Source organism: Passer montanus, unplaced genomic scaffold, assembly GCF_014805655.1.
Source record: "Passer montanus isolate IOZ18808 unplaced genomic scaffold, ASM1480565v1 scaffold4, whole genome shotgun sequence".
NCBI lineage: Eukaryota > Metazoa > Chordata > Aves > Passeriformes > Passeridae > Passer > Passer montanus.
In genome coordinates, this window is record NW_024368818.1 from 4,214,965 (window position 1) to 4,239,442 (window position 24,478).

At 37.8% G+C, this 24,478-nt stretch overlaps 1 protein-coding gene across 6 annotated transcripts in view; it reads right to left on the bottom strand.

The window, feature by feature from the left end:
• The window catches only part of SGCG (sarcoglycan gamma), a 106,952-nt gene extending 92,419 nt beyond the window's left edge, over positions 1–14,533 (bottom strand). For 2 of the 6 annotated variants that reach the window (XM_039718764.1, XM_039718763.1), the window contains exon 1: positions 14,190–14,525. The gene's annotated coding sequence lies outside the window, so the exon portion shown is untranslated. Of the gene's footprint in view, positions 1–14,189 lie in introns of all 6 variants that reach the window. The other 4 variants (XM_039718760.1, XM_039718761.1, XM_039718765.1 and 1 more) reach the window with 3 other exon arrangements.
• Positions 14,534–24,478: the final 9,945 nt, after the last annotated feature.

Below are 24,478 nucleotides of genomic sequence, written 5' to 3' on the forward strand. Positions count from 1 at the left end.
AAACCAATGGCATGTATAAATAGCACAACACATTCAAGAGATAAAGCAGCTCAAGAACAAGGAAGCCTATACTGTGAAAATCCCAAGTCTTCTGAAGTAGCTGCTTACACCGTCTACACTCCTGCTTATATGCAGCAGGGATGCAACTTATCTTTCTGAAGAGTCTCAGGCTTGGGAAGAACAGACATGAGCCACTAATGATCTCAGGGAACAGATGTAGTCAGTGGACAGATTTCTCTCTGAAGTCTTTTTCTGATTATACTACAATGTCTCCTGTTATTATTCCCCTTTACATCCAAATCTATTATTCTTTGCTTCATAATGATCCAGCATAGACTGGCTTGAGACTGAATCTATCTAATATTAATCTACAGTCTGGCTGTTAAGGCATTCTCTTGTAAGGTGAAGTAGTATGCTTCCATAGCTAGTAACTTTCTGAATTTAGTTTCCCACTTCCCTGTCCCTTTTTTTAGTCTATAATCAAAAATGTGGCTAGGTCATCTATAGCTTTTTCCAAGTTACATGAAATAAAATTCAGGACTCTCCTGTGTAAAACAACTCCTTTGCTTCTGCTCCAGAAACAGACTTTTGGACTTGTAAAATTTATAGCCACTGCACTATTTTACATTAACTGTATGTGTACTATACACCAAATCATAAATTATTTTAAAGACCTACTGCATAGTAGGTCATATTGCATTAGTATATGCAAATGCCTCCCAAAATATTCCCAATAAGAAGTACCCTTGCTAGTTGTTGTGAAAAGGTAAGCTCTCTTTATGAGGCTATAGTTGGTCTTGTGCATTTTATAAGTTTGTATACAAAAAGCTCAATGTTACAAACAGTATTTCCTTTTATATAATCTAAAATAATTAGATTATATTTAGCTTGTTTTTACTCAGCGTGGAGCAGGTAAATTGCAATTCTTTTTAAATCTTTCAAGAACTTTAGGAAACACAGCCCACATACACAATGTAAATTCTTAACATAAAATCCTGAACATAATCTGTCAAAATACATCAGTATGAAGAAACTTACATTCATTTGGTTGTGACCTATAATTTTTCAGGATGACAGCTTGGGTGCATGAGGTATTTGCAAAGATCACAAATTCCCCTCTTCGGATTTAGCATTTAACCTGTCCTTGACATCTGCTAATATTTACAATCTCCATTATTACCTATGTACGTATCCTGTACTCATTGTACTTTAAACAGGTGGGATGCATTTTAAGAATAGCAATATTCCAAACATCCAATACTTACAAATCCAAGGATCTGTAGTAAAACTGACTTCCAATGAACTCCAAAACAAAATTTGTCTTTCTGCCTACGCAACATGTGTTACATATCTGCTTTTACAATTTCTTGTCGAGTGCATTAGCAGCACATGACAACAATTCACTTCAGATTTAGCCTTCTCTCAACTACCACCTTTTACAGAGAATTTTCAGTGCCAGGCTATTGGACTAACTAACTTTAACAGCAATAGCAGGCCAATCCCCTACTGGTACCTTATTTTTCAGGATCCTTGGGACAAAAACCAAAGAACAAGGACTATACTGGAAAAGCCCTTCCGATGGTGGCACATTTCCAGTGAGCTGATTTCCAAAGGACCAAACAGCCTACTTCCTGTCACAGTGGCAAATGCAATCTCATGCCAAAGCAGAATCCATAAATCTTCAGAAAAAAATATTGACTGGCACTGGACAGCCATAACAGAATGATCCACAGCCTTTCCCTACTGGCACACAAAGAACTTTAGGAAGAGTTGAGGAGTAGGGCTAATCACTTGTTTTTGACAGCAGCAACTCACTCCAAACTACTTGGAGTAGCACACAGAAAGTCTACAGTGAATATGCAGTAAGCCTAATATTTCCAGCTTGGGGAAAACAGAATTTTAAAAAATTACTTTTAAAATTTTATTTTCAGCAGTGTAAGAGGGAAATTTAGGCCCAAGCAGTTTGGTAAATGCTCTCCTCTTGTCCAGTTACTGTGACCTTGTTTGTTACTTACAAAGGAAAACAAAGATATGGGGTTTTTTGTTTGAACTGCCTGCTAGAATTGCTTTTGATTAGTAAATTAAATGCAAGGTCAAGCTGCTTTAGCAACAAGGAATTTTGATAAGGTGCTCCCATGGTTGTGTTACAAAAACTTGATGACCTCAATGTTACTATGAACTCAGGCTTAATGAAATTGTGAAAAACGGATTTGTGTGGCTAGGAAACATTACATAATAAGAACGTAACAGTAAGTCTAGCTGAGAAGTAAATCTGCAGATGTAATACTGAAAAAGTGTATGTGTATGGATTTTTTATGTATATACATAACAAAATCAGGGGTGTTCCTTGAAGTTTCTTCTGAGGTAATGTTTACTTATCTTACAAAAGGGAAACAAGACAATAGGAAGGCCTTGTGATAAAACATAACAGCTTTTATTTCAGTTATAAAAATGTTCATTCTGCCATCTATCTGCTGAGGTAAGCCTGAGAATTCTCATTAAAACTTCAGCATGGCTGGTCATAAAAAAAAATAAGAAAGTAGGAATAGTTAAAAAAAGGTAATTGTATTCTTACATGATTGCAGTATAGTCTGACACCTCTAAGTAAGGCTATACCTTCTGCCACTGAACAAAAGGTTACCTGGCATGGGATGTGTTGCCTGTCACTAAATAAGCTATGCGACTTATTCACTTGGAAAGCTGAGCCCTATTAAGTCTGTTATTTACATAAGTTAGAACACTATGATTTTATTATAAAATTAGACAAATATACAGAGTACTACTTCTCACTAACACATTACTCCAGTTACATAAAATATGTATTATATTTGTTATTAAAATGTAAGGCAAATACCCTGAGGCAGTCCTAATGGCACAAAATGGTGTTGTTACTTCCAGAGACAAAACTGAGCTATTCAAGAACAGTAAGTCACCACTACCATAGCTTTAATCATATTTCTTTATCTCTGTGAAGAAGCACAAGTGAGTAAAATGCTCTCTTTGTCTGTTTAGACACTTCTTTAATGGTAAAAGTCCAAAGATCTCTTAGTGGGACAGACAATCATTCAATAATGATGATGGAGAACACTTACATAAAAATTAGAACTATCAAACTCATTAAAACAAACCTCATGGCTTCTTCTGACAAATGCGATGAGAAAGACAATGTACACTAACAATACTAATGACTCCTCAGGAAGCTGAAGCTCAAGAAAACTCATATCAATATTTTTCCCCCTGTATTTTACTTAAAACTAATCTGTCAGGATCTCCTGGACCTGCTTATAGATAAATCTTTCACTAGGTTAATCAAAACTTCCTCTTTTCTTTTTCCTTCCAGTTCCCAGAGCTCACTATGGACTTTTGCTATGCAATGAGATCAGACAGTTTTTCACTGGACTTCCAAAATTCAGTTGACTTATGCTTAGGAAGAAAGGAAGAGTCATCTATACTAAAGAGAAGTCATAAGATGACTTTATAGGAGGTAAGAGACATGAAGACTTAGGAATGACATACAAAAAATAAACCAAGAAATATGACGAGAGAAGCAAACAAAATAAAAGGGACTGAGAAAGGGTAGAGACAACAACAACAAAAAATCTGCAGTGGTAAAGCACAGAACAGAGAGTAACAGGAGTGTCCCATCCAAAAATAGCCTGATGTCCACTATTTCATAGGACAGAGGGAAAGTACTTGCTACTACCAATTGTTGTAAGGTTAGAGAACTTCCCCATTTTCCTTAGGAACTGAAGGAGTTGGGAATAGAAGCTAGCTCATTTACGTGATTTTATAAGGAATAGAAACAACTGCTGAAATTTCAATACTGCTTACCAAAACACAATAGGGCTACCTCAGAACTGGTAAGTAATTAAAACTGTCTTGCTTATAACAAGTCAGAGTCAGCACTTAAGTATTAACCTGAAATATCACTAAAATGATTTAATTTCTCAACCGAATAGTGCATATTGTAAGACTCAACTACTGTGAAACAAAAGTTCATATTTTGTTAAGTTTGTAGCTGTAAACTCACTTGTGTCTACCTACAGGAAATGGAATCCTGCTATTCCCTGGACACAAAAGTATTTCAACATTTTCTGTTGGATTAGCATCTGAGAACTTTGTAATGTTCATAAGTATTGTAAATACAATTTTCATACAGAACCATAATAACTCAATTAAACATTTGATCCTCATAGATTATTTTTAAACATTACTTACAATGAAATACTAAACAATGCAGGAAAAAAGGAAGTTAAACTTTTCCATTTTTAGCTGCTGTACTAACAATTCAAATTCAAGAATTTAGAACCTCTACTTTACCAAACTTTTCACAACAATGCATGCATTTCTCAGCCCAAGGAAGTTCTTGAATAGAAATTATCAGAATAGCAAACATATAGATGAAAGTTTGAAGTATATTGGCAAATACATATGCTTAGAAGTAGAGACTTTTGTATCAGCTGTTTAAATAGTTCTTGTGATTTCATAAACCCTTTGAAGATTTCTCTTCAAATAAAGTCATGTGTATTAGTGCCCTGGTGTCACTCACTAAAACTTTCGGTAACAATAAGTAAAGAGAGTGCACACCTTCCCACAGCACAGTGCTTGCTGCATCTAACAATCATATTGACAGCACAGTCACAGCCACTGCCACATTAGTTACTGGAACTCAGACTCCAGCATATATCTGCACATTCCCCTATGCAGAAGCAATCCCTAACTACCAACATGATCATCTCCAATTGGCTACTGTATGATCTAACTCTTTTTGGGATGCACTGGTGTCCAAAGCCAGGCTGGATGGGGCTTTGAGAAACACTGTGTAGTGGAAGGTGTCCCTGCCTGTGGCAGGGAGTTGGAACTGGATGATCTTTAACGTCCCTTCCAACTCAAACAATTTTGTGATTCTCTTCTGTGATATAAAGACCTCCTTCCATGTTGCAGGAGACTCACTTCACATAGTGTAAGAGTGTACCATTTCCCAGAACTGTTACCACAAAATTGTTATGATTTTAATACCCATTATAAGTAGATAAATGAAACTGCTTTGAGTACCTTTCAGAAATCTTTATGTTTGTTTTAATGCTATCATTGACATATAATTTCAGTTAAAGATTCTCATTTGTTCCTGCCAACTGATCCTAAAGAATAATGGTCTAGTGTAAGGCTGTTTTACAGGGGGAAAAAAAAAAAAGAGAAAATATTTTCTTTCCATTCAGATCACGCTGTTTCCACAGTCTGTTGTGGCAATTGAAGATATCACCAGTTGTCCCTGTAGCTAATGCAGGAGCTACTGGTTTCTTGTGACAAAGGCCTGGAGCATGACAATTTTATCTCATGATTTTATTTTTTTGTTCCCATCAAAGACCTAGATTGTAAAAAAGTGTAATTCATGTACTTGATACCAAATGAGTTTACATCTAAAACTAACAAGAAGAAAAGACATGCCAGCATCTCCTTTAGAGTAATGTCTGCAATAATAAGCTATTCAAAAGGATGAACAGAAAGAAGTAATTCATTTTCCAGACTTTTCCAAAGTCGACTATCAGGAGATTTGTATCAGCATTGGGCTACTTCCAGGTGATGTCTGTTGCAGCTGATTGCAGAGACAGTTTCTTACTACAACCAACTTTAGTCAAGCTACCTATTGTCAGATATGCATTTTCTTCTCTTTTCCACAATTCCCAATAAAGCAGACAAAGTATGATTGCTGATGGCTTTAGTTAACTTACTATTTTCATGAAGGCATTTTATTTGCAGAATACTGCCACAACTCATTAGTAAGAGTTGGAAAAATCACATAGTAGTTCAACCTGCCAAGACAAATTCAAGTGCCAAAAAGTAATCTTGTGCTAACTAGCAAATCTATACTAACTTCTTAAGAATATTTTGCCACATGAATAAGAAAAAAATTGCCTAGAAAAAAAAAATGAATTGTAGACATAGCTGTAAGGTAAGCATGTAGTGAACTCAACCAAAAGTGTATTCCCATAGCTCAACTAAGTTTTCCAAAACCTTATGGAGCTGCAATTAAAATAAAAACAGGATTTTACATCCAGCCATAACAATTATTTTAGTCTAGTCACTTCTGCTGTTAATTATGATTTTCTGCACACTATGCAAAAAGACTCCTTGAGTCCATGCTCATCATTTACACCGTGGGCTGACAGCGGTAGTAGTCATGGGAAAGAGACTGACCCAGATCAGAGATTATACTTGAAAATGACAGTACAATCAATAAACCCTAATGATACATAGATGAGAAGCAGATTTTACAGGCCTCAACTCTTGGATATTTGCATGAGGGGCTGATTTCTGGATAGGCAGGGACCTTGAGGGAAGCCTGTCAGCCAAGAGTGGATGCAGCAAATATCTGCTGGGAAAATGGCAAAATTTTCTGCACTTGCTCACCAGCTTGATGATAGGACTAAAAAAAATACATGAATCATCATGAATGTCCAGAATTTATTATCAGCCAGTGTAATGTCTTCAATCAGTGTTGCATTCATCATTTGGCATGCTCAAAGACATACATGTAGACATAGGTGCCAACTGTACAAGCAACATGAGACAAGAATTCACTGGCATGCTTAGGCACACTTGCATTTTTTTGTTGGAACGGAGGACTAAATGTTTTTATTATTAGCATATTTTTGGACTCAGCTGAGCAAACAATAACAATGGATGCTTAGTTTGGGTTACTGCAACTGGCTGCAAGTTAACCTACCATTTAAACACCAAAAAAAAACAAAAACAAAAACCCAACCAAAAAAACCACAAAAATATCTGAATACAGCTCCTGACAAAAACTGCCATAATTAACAAATAATTTCAAAATATTCCCAGAAATTCAGTATGTGTCGTGTATGAAACATTGTATGACAGTACAAGTCCCAAGAAAAAATCTTAAGATGTGTCTTAGACAGATTACCACAAAACACTCCCAAAACTGAGAACGATTTGGCAATCATTAGGTTTAACTAGTAGATAAAGAGACACACAGCACCATACTTAAAAAGGGAGGGATGCTTCCTTTTAGCACAGATATTTCATTTGTCTCAGATTTAAGATTAACCTTCACTTGTGGGAATAAGAAAGCAATGACAGTGAAAAATTTCTTACAAACTTCCCTACTTCCCTTATTGCTCAAGCACTAGTGTTTAAAAGAATACAAGCAATTACTATTCTTGGCAAATCTCTAAATAGGGATTAGGAAGGCAAGATACAAGCTGGACAAAGAGAAGAATCATGCATATATCCTAATTATACAGTATTAAGAACCCAATAACCCATGTTGATGGGTTACTGCAGACACTTCAGAAGTAGCATAATGATTTCCCCTAAAAAGCCAGGCCTGATGAGACTGCTATATTGCTCTAAGCCATCAGTCAAATGTACTGTTAAGAAGACAGCATATGCTAACAAAAGGATATTATTAAAGAAGATAAAAAATACCTTTTCCCATAAATGCATACAGTTTTCCTGAAGCTCTGTTAATTTGATTGGAGGACAGGCACAAATTTTCTTTGCTGATCTAAGTAAAGTTGACTCTGCCTCTCCACTGAGAAGTTAGAATTCAGTTTTAAGTCTCCTCAAAGTCTAGTGTATCCTAAATATGCAATGCTCAAATGTAACATGAAACCAACTGTACTCCTTAAAATGCAGTATTTTTAGTTGCATTTGCAATTTCTTAATGTATTCCCTTGCAATAGAATCAATAAAGACCTGTGCAACACTGTAATATTGCTGTAGCTTTCAAAGCTATGTTCAGGTGCATCAAGAACTGCAGCACGTCTGCAATGCTTAACCTGAAATAATCTTTTGGAACAGCGAAAGTCCTTAGTGATACCTTGGGTCAATTGTTGCAAATCTTGACTGAAATTTCATGATAATTCTGCCCTTGAAAAACCATGATAAGTGAGTGTACTTTTCCCCCAAAGCACAACTATTTTTTTTCCTTTTAAAGTGGTATTTAGACCAAGTAGTATCACAACTTAACATGGCTTAAGTTCAAAGGTGTAATAAGTGATTCAGGCCATACTGCAGCTTTCTCTATACAGACTGAACAAGAAGAAATTATTAAACATTCTGGAATTAAAACACCATAATTGACAAGATTATTTAATTAGACTACAATAGAAGGCTCTGTCCTGGTGTCACTCACTAAAACTATTTCACTAACAGTAAGTAAAGAGAGTGCACACATCTTCCCACAGCACTGTGCTTGCTGCATCTAATAATTATATTGGCAGCACAGTCACAGCCATTTCCACATTAGTTGCTGGAACTCAGACTCCTGCATATATCTACACATTCCTCTTTGCAGATCCCAATCCCTAACTATGAGTATAATTACCTCCAATAATAGAGATTCCTGTATGATCCCTAACTCTTTCTGGGACATTCTAGCGCCCACTTGGATGGGGCTTTTTACAATCTGGTGTAGTAAGAGGTGTTCCTCCACATGACAGGGGGTTTGGAACTGGATGATCTTTAAGGTCCCTTCCAACCCAAGCTATTCTACAATGCTATGACTTCTGGATGATCTTGTATTAGCCAGCGAGTGAACTAAGGGAAGAAGAAGATCCCACTGCCTAAAGGCTTGGTAGCTCATCACATTCCTTAAAAGATCCTGAGAAGACCTCTTGACTTCCTTCTAGATCCATGAAGAACACAGCTCATCCAACAACTAAATGTCCTGAGAGAAGTAATTTGACCTTGCACTTCAGACATAAAAGTAACTTTGACCATTGCCAAGAGACAGTAAATGGTTTACTGAAAACTGAACCTTCTTTCTAAATAATAGAAGGCTTCAGAACCCAGTGTTGGTTTCCATAAGAAGGAGGAGGCAGGATGTCTCTGAACTTCCACAATGGCTGCTATTGCAGTCCTTTTAAGACAGGTTACAATGTTTTGTTCTCAAATTATCCGGGGAAGTTTGTTTTTGAGAAGGGATGGAGAGATTCCAGTGAAATTTATTTAATCAGCCAGATCATTCCATTTTGTTTCTCCTTCCTTGGTTGTTTAAGTGCTTCCAAATTTTGACGTCAGCACCAGAAAAAGTCTGAGTCCTTTTTATTTATGTGCATATGCACCTCTACGTGTAAAAAATATCCCTGTCTTCAAATTTCTGAGCAAAAATCTTCACAGCCTGAGAAAGTGCTGTGTCCAAGAAAATCAAGTCAGGGAACCAGTATCATTTTATTATTTTTCTCAAAGAGTGTTGCACATTAATTTACAATTCCTCATTAGCAAATAAATAATTTGAGGAAAGTGACAGATATGGACAAAAATTCCTTGTTTCTGAAATAAAATAAATTGCTGGTTTAGAATCAATATATATATGTTATTATGTCATTTTTAGATTAATGAACAGGGTTTTTGGGGTTCATTTTGCAATTTCTTGAATCTTGGAACTTTTTTCTTAAAACTCAAAAAGCAATTTACTTTTCTGCAACATAGAAAAACATGTTTTTACAGTATCTTTGATAACAGCAAGGGTGTTCAATACACAAAATCCAAGTTCCAGAGAGCTACTCTTAGAAAACAAATAGAAGTTATCTCTCCAGGTTTATACAGACATGATATTATGAAGCTTTCAGAATTATTTATAATAAACACATTCTCAGAAGTATAGAATGCTTAATGCACAACCACAAGCAAGGAATTTATTTAGGTACTTTTGTATGACTCACATATATTGAAGTTTCCAAAAGTAATTCTTCAGTTTCAGAGGTTGATACATGTAATGTGACTTGACAGCAATATTGACAAATATATTAATTTGGAACATCACAGTGAGTCAATTCAGTGAAGTGGAAAAAAAATAATTAGATGTTCAGAATCACTCTGTTAAACCTAAGACTCTACATATTTGTAGAAAACACGAAAATATAGCAACAAATTTTATATTATAGCAATTTCATGAAAGACTACTAAGGTTTTCAATGCCATATGCCTCTAAAAGAAAATCAGTTTTCATAACACTATTTTAGTTTTCCTCTAATGTTTTCATAAATATGTATAAATATGAAAATTGAATGACCCTTAGAAATTATCTAAAACATAGTAGTTAATCAAGCAGCTCAATAATTTGACACATTATTCCCCATTTTTTGGTAACTAAAGTTACTCACTACATATAATTGTGAAAAACTAAAAAGTAAAACTAGCACTTATGCTACCTTGTTAATTTTCATGAGGTTTGTGTACAGCATTTTAATGACAAATAAGATACATGACACGATTGCAACGGACACTGCCCAGGAGTGTTTTGACCTGACATTCAAGAAAAGGTATTTGGTTGCTCAGTAAAACTACCATATTTAAAAGACTTTCTAAATAAAAAGACACTTTCTTTCCTTTAAAGCTGTGATGTTTTGCAACAAAATCTTTCTTAAACAAATACATACTACTCCTGCATTGGACTTCATAATAGTTTCTAAAAGACAATAACACCCATATTTATACGCTCTTATAATACCTATGGACTGAAACCCATTATATTGGTTAATTAAGAAACAGGTTACATTACCATATTAAGAGAAGGCTCCCCTAGTCTTTCCTGATTCCTGATTTCCTGATTCTTATGAATCACTTTATTAATAAGAAGTGACAGAGTATAGTTTTTACATCTAAACATGACAATAAGCCAAGGAGATCTAGAAGCCAGGACTAGAAATCTTGGTATACAGGACTAAAACTCAGAATAATGATATTAAAATGAAAACATGATCCAGGAGAAAATTAAGATGCTACTAAAGAATTGTAAATGGCTTAACTGAAAATAATCAAGTGAGAAAATACTGGATGAGGATGCACAGTGTGTAGCTGCTCTGGTATTTTGCTGGTTAGAGTTACCATGAGTAAAAATGATGAGCAATACCATATTCTTGCATAAAAGACAACATGCTGCCTTGAACTGAAGCCAATCTTTACAGTTTACTTGTTGGTAAGGCTACAGCTGTAATTTCCATACAGAACATTCTCTACCTATGGAATACAGGAAGAAATTAGAGGAATTCAGCAGAAAATACTAACTACCAGAGGTCTAAAAAAGGTGACAAAGAAAGCAGAAATTAAATAATCAGGAGTCTTTCAGTTGAGAGGAAACCAACACTCAGAATGTGCATGCAAAGTGAAAGCTCATTCTGCAGGAATATTACTTGTTTGTAGCGACCAGAAGGAATCCTTTCCCCAAATCTAGCCCTTTCTTTTTACAGGTTTATCATATGTACTTCTCAGTGCCTGGGAATTCAACTTCTAACTTCAATGTTTTTTAGCCTTTTTTTAGCCAGTATATTCCACCTTTTTCCAGTTTCTGGCTTCTGTAAAAACACTAAACACAATTAACTAGTTTTACAATGGTATTATCTACTCCAACCACACCAGATGGGTTTAACAACCAAGTAAAAAGTTTCCTATTACAGCTCAAGAGTTGCCTTTAAATATAGCAGTACAAGGTCTGCAAGCAGAACTATAAGAAAAAAAGCTGCATATGCAACCACAGTTTTCAGGTACTTCACCTGTTTCTTTGTGTACACCTTTACCCAAAATCCTCAAGGTGTGTATTACCTTCAAAAGAGGTAACTTTATTTTTTAGAGCAAATGTTCATATTAAAAAACCAACTAACTAAACCAAAAAATCACAGCAAACAAAACCCCAAACCCTAAATTTCTTCCTTTTTTTTCTAACTTCCCATGCTTCCATACCTTAATGGCATTTCATACGCTCCCTGGCCATTTTCATTGCTTAAGATTTTGCACTCTGTAAAAGAATGTTTGTTGGACACACAAACACATTTAAGCTTCTGATTTCTAACATGAGCTCAGCTTTTGATAGCAACCCCTATATACAATTTGGACATGTCATTAGAACAGGCATCTTATCAGCAAACAAAGCATTTTGCTTCAGTATATTCTATCCATATTCTACCTCTGCAGAGCTTAAGTAGCAGTACTTCTGTACTGAATTTAACTAAGATGCTGATATGAATAAAATTAATTCAAATATCTGGTTATAGAACTGAGCATTAAATTCATAGACTTCTAAATATTAAAACTATACAAAAAATCCTAAGTTTGACCCAACATCACTACATCAATTCATCCTTACATCTTAGTTACATCCTAGCAGTGATTTTTATAAGCAAAATATTCACCTCCGTATAAAAAAAAGAAACCTGTTGAAAAGTTTGTCAGACAGTTCAGAATGACATCTTCTTTTAATACATTACACATGCTCACTCCTATGCAAACCAAGTTTTAACTGTCATGCTGTCAAGAAAAATGATAATTCCCTAGTCATATCTTATCTTTCCAAGGAAGTAAGAACTACAGAACATTTTACAATAGAAAATTGTATCATATGTTTAATAAAACCTGCTGCTTGCATGAAAGCCTACAGTTGTTGTATTTGAAGCTGACAATAAAAAAATCAAAAAAAACCACAACTAGTGAACAAAATGCAGAAAAGTGGGAAGCATTTCAAGTTTTATATATGTCTATACTTCTACTTCCTCAGCCCTCTCTCAGCTTAATGCAATATAGAAGTCCATTAATAAAAGCCTGAGCACATGTAAAGTCTTAGAGCTGCATTGTGTCATTAACTGTGATAGACCTTCTTAAGAGACATATCCATGTGTCTATTAAGAAAAGTCCCAACCTGAAAATCACCTGAAGTATGGTGCCTTAACAATGTTCAACAATCAGGCATTACCTGCAGCAACAGATGCACGTTGTGAAATCTAGGCTAATTTTGAATGCTCCCCTAAATCTGGTTTCAAATTTGTTCTATTAAAAATCAACCAACCAAAAAAACCCCCTCAAAACCAAGAAAATAAACCACCAAACCAAAAAAATACTCATACTTCTTTGATCTAATGAAATTAGGTTCATTGCTCTTAAGTTTTTCATTTAGATTTTACAATAAATATTGTGGAATTACCATGGTGTTTGAAAACCTGTAAGTAAAACAGAACTGCAGCTGATAGTTAAAGTAGACTGTCTCTGATTAACCAAGCAAGTTAGTACAGAACATTGTCTGTAAGGGGAAACTGCCTCATTTGAAATGGCCTGAATCCTTCCACTCTCAGTGCAGTTTGCAATGTACACATCTTTGTTCAGGATGGGAGGAAAGCAGGCTTCCCAAGGTACAGTTTTTTTTGATTAGTTACTTTTCGTTAAAGTGGTTCAATGTTGTTTTTCTGCTTTGCTGCAAAGGTACCTACAATCTCTGTGTGGAACTCTGCTCACTTTTGATTCCTTAAGTTACTTCAGAAGAACTATGCAAACTACTTGAGTCTGTCCTTTTTATGAATTATGAGCAAAGGGGGAAGAAAATAATTGCAAACCATTTAAACTGGGATTTGATCTCCAACAGCGTTATGATGATTCACACATTTTACTCAAAGTTTCTGCTTAATCCACAAATGTTCAGTTAAAAAGCCCCAATGAAATGTGAATCAAAAAGAGCAGCAGTTGCATTTACTGTTACGTCACACAACATAACAAACCTCCTGAAGTCTCAGGCGTACTGCTGTGCGTCCCTTTCTGGTAAGACTTTGCAGTTTGCTTTCCCTAAACATACCTAAACATACCTAAACTGACACTCGGCGGTAGGTAAATTTCACAGAAGAGTAAGATGTAGCCATCAAAGATATCAACATTACACTTGCAGGGGTACTTGATCCTACTCCTCTGCAACAAACCAGAGCGAAAACAACGAAACAAGTTGAGCGAACTGCTGGCAGCACCGCTCCGGCCACCCGGGGAAAGCTGCGGCGCCCACTGCCCACGGCAACACAGACAGGCTGCTTCTCCCTCGCCACGCTCCCGTCCCGCGGTGATCCTCTCCCGCTTCTCCCTGCCCTCACCCCGCTGGAAACTTTCCGCGGGGCGCGGCACGGCCGCTGACACCAGCGCCGAGCCGCGGGACGCCGCGGCCGCGCTCCCCGCGCTGCGCGCCTCGCCCGGCGGGGCGGCACAGCCCCGGGCACCGCAGCACCCGGCGGGTCCCGCCGAACAGCCCGATGTGCCACCCTGCACCGCGGGCTGCCTCTGCCCAACTCCCCTGCCCTTCGCCCCTCGGCCGGCGGCGGCAGGACAACTTTCCAGGGGACGCTTGCCCTCTCCCGGCACTGGAAGTGTGTCGGCTCCGGTCGGGCCGGGCAGGCGTGGGGGGCGCTTACCTGATGTCCCCGCTCGGCTGCAGGGCAGGGCAGCGTCCCCGCGGTCCCCTTCATGCCCGAGGGGCTGCCTTGCCCGCACACACGTCCTCATCCAGCTTCCCGTCCGCGGGCTGCGCCTGCTTCCCTCGCCCTGGCGGGGCGGGCGCCGCTCTCGCGGTCTCGCCGGCGCTGCAGGGAGGGAAGGAGGAACAGAGGGCGGGCGCCAGAAGGAGGAGGAGGAGGAGAAGAAGGAAAAGGCGAGCAGGGGGCGGGAGACGAGCTGTGCCCTCCCTCTCTCCGCCCCGGCCGCCAAGCGGACACCGAGCGACCGCGGACGGGCCGCGCTCCCCGGCCGTGGGAAGCGCCAGGGCTCCCCGGCCCTCCCTGCACCGCGTCCCTGCCGGGTGCCCGGCTCTGGCGGGCAGGGCAGGGCTCGGCGGTGCCTCTGGAGGGCGCCCCGACCCCAAAGCTCTGCGCTTTATCGGGGAGACACGGCTCCAGGGTCGGCAGCTGGGCTGGGCAAGGCAGGGCAGGATTGGGCTGGGCTGGCACGGCACCGCCGCGCCTCGCTCGCTGCTGCGGATGGAGTCTGGGGCCGGCCTCAGGGTGGGATGGCGGTCATGGGAGGCTTCGGGATGTGTGGTGGGAACCGGGCAGGATAAATGCAGGTGGAGAGCACAAAAGGAGCTGGGGGACAGATGCCGGAGCAGATTGTGAGAATCAGGTTTGCGCAGTTCAGGAGAAGAAAAAGGGATCGGGGAGGAAAAGAGGGAAACTGACCGAGACAGAGAAGCAGGGTGACGTGCGGATTGGGAAGATGAATGATAAATGCACTTTTTCCTGATAAATTTTGCAGGAAGGGTGTTCAGAAAGGCAGGGAGGAGTGAATGGCAATGGGATAACTGAAGAGGAGAAAGGAGTAGGAAAGGATTGTTGGGCAACAAAGGAGAAAATGTGTCCTGCAAGTCATCAAAGGCAGATTTTGGGAAGGCGAAGAGACTAAGGAGATAAGGATTCAGAGGAATCCTTTACTGGGCTTGGCAGGAAACTTAGATGATGGGTACAGAGTTTAGCGACCTTATCCTAGAGGTTAGGAAAATGAGTCACTGAGAAGGAAATATTCTCAAGTGGAAGCATTGGAAAAGTAGGAGATAAGCCCTGCAGGAATTGCTGGGTAAGAAGAAACTCTGAGATCAAAAGAACAATTCCCAGCCTGAAACAGCTAGTGCATCTGAGCAGAATGCACAAAGTTCTTGGTTGAAAGGAGCGGGAGTGTTCCTTCTATATGGGATAGAAATCACCCTGCCCAGAAACTTCTTCTGTAAGATTTGTGCAGTATATCTCACCACTTTCTGGCAAATCATGCCATCCCACATGGGTAGTGGAGTGTAGGATTCAAGCTCTCCAAACTGAACTCACCTTTACAACCAGTGTAGCAAAGTGGACCCTGACCAGCCAGGACTAGCAGTAAAAGCAGTATTCCCCACAGACTTGATATCATCTTAGTCCTTGGAGAACTGAATTGAGCTTTAACTTTTAGCCAACCCAGTCTGAAGAATGTATGGGCATGCAGATTCATTGCTTTTAGTGTCTGGCATGTCTACTGCCTCTCATGTGGAAAATGACTTGAGATACAATGGCATACAAACTGGGATACATGAAACTGGAGTAGAAATTACTGGGTGTACACTGAAATGTGTAATAAAAGTATTTACTGAAGAAATGAGAGGAAAAAAAATGTTGAATATCAAATTAATCTCTTCATTCAGAGGGTAATTTGTTGTTGGAATAATGCATTCCTTTACACACTCTGAAGCAGCTTTTTGGTGGGTTGGGGTTTTGTTGTTGTTTTGTTTTGGATTTTTTTTACTCTGGTCTATTTTAACACCTTGAATCTCAGCTATTGTGAGACAGCTGTAGTGAACTGTAGTGAATTTGTGTCCAGGACAAGGCTTATGTTGTATGAGTGATAAGCAGAATATTGTAAGATCAGGCTAGTCAGGGTATAGATTTAAAAAAAAAAAAAAAAAAAAAAAAAAAAAAAAAAAAAACCAAAAAAAAAAACCACCCCCGCCTTTTCCCTTTGGTTTTCTCCCTTCATTTTTCTTCCTGCCCTTCTTGTGGTTCATCAATCCAACCACTGTACTAATGTCTAAAACTAATTTTACATATTTTATGTATGTAGAAATTTTTTATGGGAGTTGTTACCAGAGATCTAGCAAAATGATACTTTGGTAGCCATCTCTTGCATAAAAATGGTGTGCCAGTCTGGACTTCCAGGTGCTGTTGTAGCATTGGAGAGAATGATGATGGTTAAAAATAAATGTTTAGCTGGTTGTTCATAGGAGTTGAAAGCTCTCTGGAAGTTACCTGTGGAGCTGCTGCTCAGGACTGGTAAAAATCTTGAATATAGGAAACATGGTGAGATCAGCATTTTAAAGTTATTTCAGAGCTTTTTCATGCCTCCCTCCCTCAGTTGTTTTTTTGTTTGTTTTTTTTTTTTTTGGGGGGGGGGGGGTGTTTTGTTTTTTTTTTTTGGGGGGGGGGTGATTGGTTTTTGTTTTGTTTTTTTGGGGGGAGGGGTGTTCATTATGAAAATCTGTGGCTAATCAGGAAATCTTTTGTGAAAGGCCACTCTCAGAGGTGCTGTTTGCAACCAGTTTGTATTTTGTGTAACAAATCTCTTCTAGTTCCTTGAACTGTTATGAAATCTTTTGTGAAATGCCACACTCAGAGGTACTGTTTGCATCCAGTTTGTATTTTGTGTAACAAATCTCTTCTAGTTCCTTGAACTGTTTGTTATGTGTCTGAAGTTGAGACAATGTACTGCAAATTATTGTTCTGGATACATCAGCAAATTTAATCAAAATCAGTGGAAAACTCAGTCATTTTCTTTAAAGTATGTACTTGTTAACAAATTCTATACTTGTTAACATAATCTATAATGTACATGGATTTGTAAATCCAAAGTATCATTTAAAATGATATACCCAATATTGGTATGGGAAAATTCTAAGAGTATGCTTTAATCACTGGGACAGCATTAGAATTGGATATGTTGATCACCTAGATTCAATGGTATTAATAACTTGTGCATAAGAATCTGTTCCATAGAAAATGAAATATTGTATTATGGATGCCAGCAATAAACTCCCTGAAGAAAACACATTTATTTTCAGTGACTATTTTCTTTTTGAAGACAGATTGCTTGTACAGTGGAATAAGCAGTGAGTGATATATAAATGTAAAGATATTTGGGGTTGTAATGAACTGGATAACACGTTGATAAGTTCAGGTTTGTGGCATCTCTACCATCATGTAAACAGCTGAGTTCACCTTCTCCTCCCTCACCTGTCCCCACCCCCCACCCACCCATCACTGGCCATGTTGCTTATGTCTTTTTTTGGATTCCTACTCAGCTGTGACAAGCTAAATAGCTTTCCCAATAAAGAAACTCAAGCTTGGAGTTGGGAATAGCTCATACTGATGTCATGGATCCATCTGCACTCAGATGGCTCATAGCAGCTTAGTCATTGTTCTCCAAAGATGCAGCCTTTGGGTTACGCTGTGACTTCTCACTGTGCTGTCATGTGCCATGTAAGTGTTAATCTGCCAGCATAGCTCTGCCTTTCAAAAGTTGTATACTGGATTGTGAAATAGCCCAGTTGTCTCTGGGAAGTCTCGGTGGCTCATGCTGCAAGTCTGCTTCTGTTGTTTAAACACTTAAAAAAATAAAAATGACACCCCCCCCCCAAACAATAATCTTTAGTTGTTTTATGAGGCTATCTCCCTGGACACCATCCAACTGTGTAAGTTCAAGTCTGAAAAATGGAAGGTGGTATGTCTCAGGACAAAAGGATCCAACAGCTTTTCTGTGGCTATGTGTCATATGACATGCTTTTTCTTGTGAGCACCTCTCCATAATATATAGCAAGCACTTGACAGCATTTTAGTTCCTTCAAGAAATCCAGGGCGTTATCTGAGTTCCATGGCCAGGTATCAGTAATAGCTTCCCTATTGAAATCCAAGGACAGAATGACAAGACATTTTTTCACATTCAAACTCAGTGTTCATGAAAAGACCCCAGCCTAACTATAAGCTCCGGAGGACTGGAGCCCTTGGGCAACCTTCAGCTGAGTCTCTTATAACCCTGAGCTCCTGAGAAATTCATATATGTTCCTCTTCAGCTTTTCTGTTGCCCATTTTATTTCTCATAGTGCATCTGGAATCCATGATTGTGTCTCAAAATTGTTTATGCTCTTTATATAGCCAAAAAAAAGAATCCTGAGCATTCTGAAGACTGGTTTTGAAGACTTCTGGCTACTCCTAGTAACTCTACAGCCACTTAGGCAATAATATCAGGATTCATTTGTAAACTGGGATCTGAAGCCTTTTCTGGGACCTTCTCCATTGAGGGGCCCCAGAGTGTTGGTATTGGTTCAGTCCAAGGCTCCTTTCAAAGTGAACCTGCTAGATCCAACCAAGAGGAAACACAGACAGGATAGTTTCCTTGGTCATTCCTGGCAGGCAGTTTTTTGCATGTGTTCTTTTTGTGCCTCCTTTTTTCCCCTTCACCCCTGTTAATATTTTTTCCTCTTATATTTGGATGAACACTTCCAAAGATTTCTTGCTTCAAAGCAATTTTGCTGTAATTAATTCAGACTACACATTTTGCTTGTCTTTTTGTACTCTTTAGATATGACCAATATGAATGCACTCTTAGCAGAATGAACACAGTTCTCATTTCTACCAGTTCTGCACCAATTTATATTGCTTTATTTTCTTCTCAGTTGCTAGTTTATCTCTTTTTTTCCCTCTGTCTGTGGAGAAAGGGATAAACTAATTAGATTTTAAATGCCATATTGCAGTACTAAATAAGGTATTACTCATTAAAAATAACCTTTTATTAGGACCCATTTTGTCACCAAATGTCTTGTAGGCCATGCATTGTCCCTAAGTTAAATTTTTAACTTTTTTTTTTTAATTTGTTTTTAATTCTACCAGCTTAAACCAAATCAGTCACTACTTACACAATGTAGTTGGATAAATGTTTTGGTAGTGTCATGGTAAAGGTGGTTCATAAGCATGAAGGTTTGTTTCATAAGCATAATTCATAAGCATAATTGTCTTGCAATGTATGGTAAAATAGTGAATTGAATTATATTTAAACTGGTCAAATATGACAACTAAGACTTGTCTTTTTCTTTAAAAAAATAGGATTATTTCTTGAAATTATTCGTATCTCTTTCTGTAGTCATACAGAAAAGATGGATCTTTATTGTAGGTGAGAACAAGCCTTTCAATATCCTCCTGAAAAGAAGGGTTTAGAGTATTGTTAACACGAGTTTTCTGCTTTGCTTTGGTTCTGGTTTCACTTCTTCTGTCTAAATTATACTATATATCTCTTGCCAAATTGCTATCCACATGCATGCGGCATAACAATTTGATTTTCAAATCTTTACTGTCAGCTGAATAATGTCCTTTCATGACACTATCTATGGAAATGTGAATTCCTTGGAGGCTTTGTAATAGTAATCAGTACTTTTGAAATTTCTTTTGTGCTGTTATTCAGATTTTAGCAGGAATGTCATACAGCCCTGAAGAGGAATAATTTTGTTGAGCCACTAGTTCTTGTCTCATCTAGATGAATGCATGCTCACTGTACTCCTTTTAAGCATACCAAGTAATGGTAGTAATAAATCTGGTGCTTCAGCTGTGTTACTACACTGAATTTTACATCATTCTTTTACTGTGCAGTAGTTGTACTGGAATTACCTCAGCTGTCACATCTTATATCTATCATAAAATTTTAAGTGTAGTTCATATTAGTATGTGTATCTTTGTTTCACTTTTTGCTTTTAAGAATATAGATGACACACGTCCCAATAAGGGCACAAGGAAACTAAATAACAATAAAGAAATAAAATATTGCTAATTACAACCATCTGTATAGAGACAAATTAATACATAATAGTACTATTATGTGTATTCTATCCTATTTGTAGGCTGTTGGGAATGTATACTACTCACTTCAGCTGCTGTACTGGGTATATTCAGTTATATATGTGGCTAAATATTTACAGCATGCACCATTACTTTGTGTACAGTAATGCATAGGGATATCCTTTAATAGTACCTATAGATAAAACCATTTAGAATAGTCCATGAGAATCAGTGCTCAGGTCTTATTCCACAGTCTCACAGGTGGAATAGTAATGTTCCCTGTTTGCTGTGCTATAGCTTCTGTCCCAACTCAAAAAAGAAAATTTTGGACTGTTATGAAATCCCCAAACAATTTAGAGTCTTTCAGAATTGCTTGTTCCCATTTAAAGCAACTTTCACCCTTCAGTCTTGAGGCTATAATGATATTTGAAACTCTATTCTTCTATGAGATGTTGGTGAAAGCGTGCACCCCAAATTGTCCCCTAGCTGCTTATAGAAGAATTTCTAATCTATGTTCTTAGAGAAGTACAGAAAGATTCTGAAGTTAGATTCCAGTGGCAGATCATGTAGGACTTGTAAAGGAATACAGGATTTTCTGAGAGCCCTCAGTCCTGTGTTTCTGTCATTCTGAAACATGGTGAAGAGGCACTGATAATTTCCCACTGAAAAGGAGGGAGTTATAGTAAATGGCAACCAGAATAAAATAGCTACTTTAGATTTGTGGCTACCTTTGCAAAATAGAAGTCCAGTTCCACGAAAATACAAGAATTTTCAGGAACAGTAATTGAGAGGAAATAGCCATGAAGAGAGGCACTATGAAATCATAGAATTCTTTAGTGTATTTTCTCAGTTAAAAAAAGAAAAAAAATTATCAAATTATCTCAGGCTTTATTTTAGTATTAAACATATTTTTTTTCTCAAACAAAATACAGTTATGCCTTTGAAAAAGATGACCTAATAGATCCTGAGTCTGTGTAACTAGTGTAAGATATAAATTTTCATTGCAAAATATAAATTCATTTAGGATAAATATAGTAGAGCTGAGAGTTGCTTATACAGACAATGTTGGAAAATTGTTTTAAAATCTCCTAAAAATTCCCACTACTCCCAATTCTGGTTCAATTTTTCAATCCTCAGTGTTATTATAGGCATAAACGTAGTTCCTGAATAACTTCTTATTTCTAGGATCAGTATTTCCACTACTGAGTTTTTGAGCATGGTGTTTTAATTCTTTAGAAGTTCTGAAGAGTGAAGGAATGAAAGGCTAGATATCCTTGTGTAGGTGGTGTTTCTTAGCTCTCTGCTTAACCTCTGTGTAATTTTGGATTTCATTATGAGAATCCTATCTTTGATTGCACATTGTGTATGCCTTGTGGAACCTAAAGCAAGTTCCTGTATTTCAGACCAAGATGTAGTCTCCTTTAGCTATGAAGATTAACTGAAATCTGATGCATTCTAGTGCCAATGAAGTATGTGTATATCTGAAGCCATATTCTTAAAATTACCTTCACAGAGTAATTACTTTATACATTATTTTTAAATGAAGTAATTAAATTAATTGATTCTTCATAGAGTAGTTCTGTTCTAACAGGAGTTCTGAATGTCATCTTCATTAATTTCTTGCTCAAAGCAGGTCTAATTAGGTCAGGTTGGTATGGGCCATGTCAAGCTGAGCCTTAAACATCTTGGAGTCTGTAGACAACCTCTCTGTTCAAAATTTGGATAACCCTCAAGGTAATTTTATCCCTTTAATATTTGCTCAGAATTTTTTGTGTTCCAATCTGTGTCTGTTTTCTCTCTTATCACCCCAGTTCACCTCCAAGAAAAGCATGTCCCCCTCTTTATGGTATCTACTGGTGAATTCAACTTGACTTACATAAACACATTAGTGGATATATTCCTAAGTGATGAGGGAGGCAGAAGTCCATTTATTCTACAGTCTGTTGGGAAAAACAGAGCCACCAATTTTGCTGTATGTCTCTAATAGCAGCGCTTGTAGTTCTCTGTGCAGAGCTTGGATGTTGGGTCCTTTGGGCTGTTTGATCTGTCTCACTCCAGGTCAGATGGGATTGTGGCACTGAGCTGTGGAAGCCAAGTTGTTCTGATTATGTGTAGGTGCAGGACTGCTTGTGAGTAGAGGGCTTTACATCCATCAGGAACCCTATAAGATTAGGTGCACCACTGAGCCACAGTTTTGTCTTACAGCAATAAAAATGTTATAAAACATGTCAATTGGTCATTTGTGAGGTCTAGTGCTCTTTGATATGCCCTAGGGGAATCCTACTTGGCACCCCGCAGTGTGCACCTTTCCTCCTTGACCTTTGTCCCATACGGGTTTCTTGGATAACGTAAGACAACTCAAACGGCCTTAGACACTTGTATGTGGATATATGCTTATTCCCATTGCGTGTTTTTTGGCTCCTGCTCTAAGGATAGAATTCAGTTTGACATTTAGAAACCTTCACACAAGTGCCCATCTATATCAAACTGTAAACTAAAGTTTACACTCCCATTATTGTCAGGGGAGACCTGGGCCTTGACTCACCTGCTTACATGACCAAGTGCGCATGCTGTGCTCTGGCATATGGCATATCCAAGGCAGCCATGGGATCAAAACGGTGTGAGATGGGATTGTAGGAGACTACTGTCCTTCTGGGCCAGCAGCTGGAAGCCAGTGAAAACGTCCTACTGAATCTGAAATTGCAGTAAACCTTAGCTGGCCAGCTGAGAATTTGTTATATGCTTATTTCCTTCTTCCCTTCAGGATATAGGTGGAAACTTTGTTACCCTTTCTGCTGCTTCTACTCCACTGTGCAGCAACATGTCACCCTGCTGTCACTGTTCAATTATCACTTAATTGAAAATTGGCTTGATTATGAATTACATGCTTATTAAAATCAATTTAAACATAAATTGCTGTTCAATAATATACTTTGATGTCATTCAATGTTATTAGTAAAGATGCTATGCTTTTTTCATACTTCATTGATGCTTATTTCAAACCAATGAATAAATATTTTATTATATATTTTATTAAAATGTAATGAAAAGTACTTCTTCCTTACACACAGTTTTTGTAGCACATGAAATGTACTTTGCAGACCTTTCTCTCTAGTTTTGTTAGGTGCAGTTGCTTCTAGTTATCTTTTTTTGGAGTTACAAATATGAATGTATAATGCATCTACTTTTATATATAACCATAATTTTCTCTTTCACAGTGTGTATAACAATAAATCATCTCATTAAGTAATTTGAGGAATACATAATGAACAACTTTGGGATATAAACTTTATTGTATACATGAGCTGAAGTCTTCATAACTATCCTTGAAAGATTTTTTTGACTGGTGGGATTAATTATATATCACACAGATGCCTGTCATACACTCTGTTTACACTATAGGGAAATGAAATAGGATAGCTAATTTTCTTTTATTCTGTTAAAATGCCAAGGTTTAATTAAACTGCTTCAGCTTAAGGGTTGCACAGTTACTTTCAGCTGTCACAAAGCATACTCAAAATTGATTTGTCATTGCCTACATTCCCAAGAAGAGATTCAGCAGGCATCATAATTTCACTCAAAATTGTTTTTATTAATCATAGCTGCTTTTCAGTTGCTAAAATTTGTATGAGAAACAGAGAATATTAAAATAAGTTTTGGCCATATGCTCAGGGAGTAAAAACAACCCAAATATCTGAAATCTACACTGAGTTGTGAATTCACATCTGGGTTTTGCTTTTTATTTGAGATTTTTGTAACATTGAAATTTCATGCATGTTGGAACATTTTACATAATCATTCCAGTTATACAAAAACAATTAGATAGCATCATGAATTAGCAAGACAATTATGAACAATAAAAACATAGTAACAGACAATGAAAACAAACCACTTGCTTGCAGCAATACATACTTGCATGTAGTGTATAATAACCACAATATAGAGAACTTAAAAAAAGGTTGGCAGAAAGGATATTAAGCTTGCTCACTTCAAGCACTCCACACCCAATCTCCAGTGATGTGAGGAAACAGCTACCATGCTGAACAAGAGAATGCAGCCATTACTGAATCTGCATTTCCAGTGTAAAAACCAAAAAGGCAAAAGCTACATGTATAAGAAGGCCCTTAGTGCTGTCTTTAAACACTTGGGGAAAACTGGTGTTAACATAATCCTTTTTCCTCTGCTGCTGTGTGAGTTTGCAGTGAAAGCTCCAGCTGAAATCCATACACAGCGTGCTTCCAGCATACACAACTGCCTGGAGTTTGGTGGAGTTCCCTATCAGCTTCTGTGCTAATGAGCATGTGAGGTTTCACGCAAAATGTAGTAATTTGCAAGGGAATAATTGCCGAATAGGAATACAAGTAAAA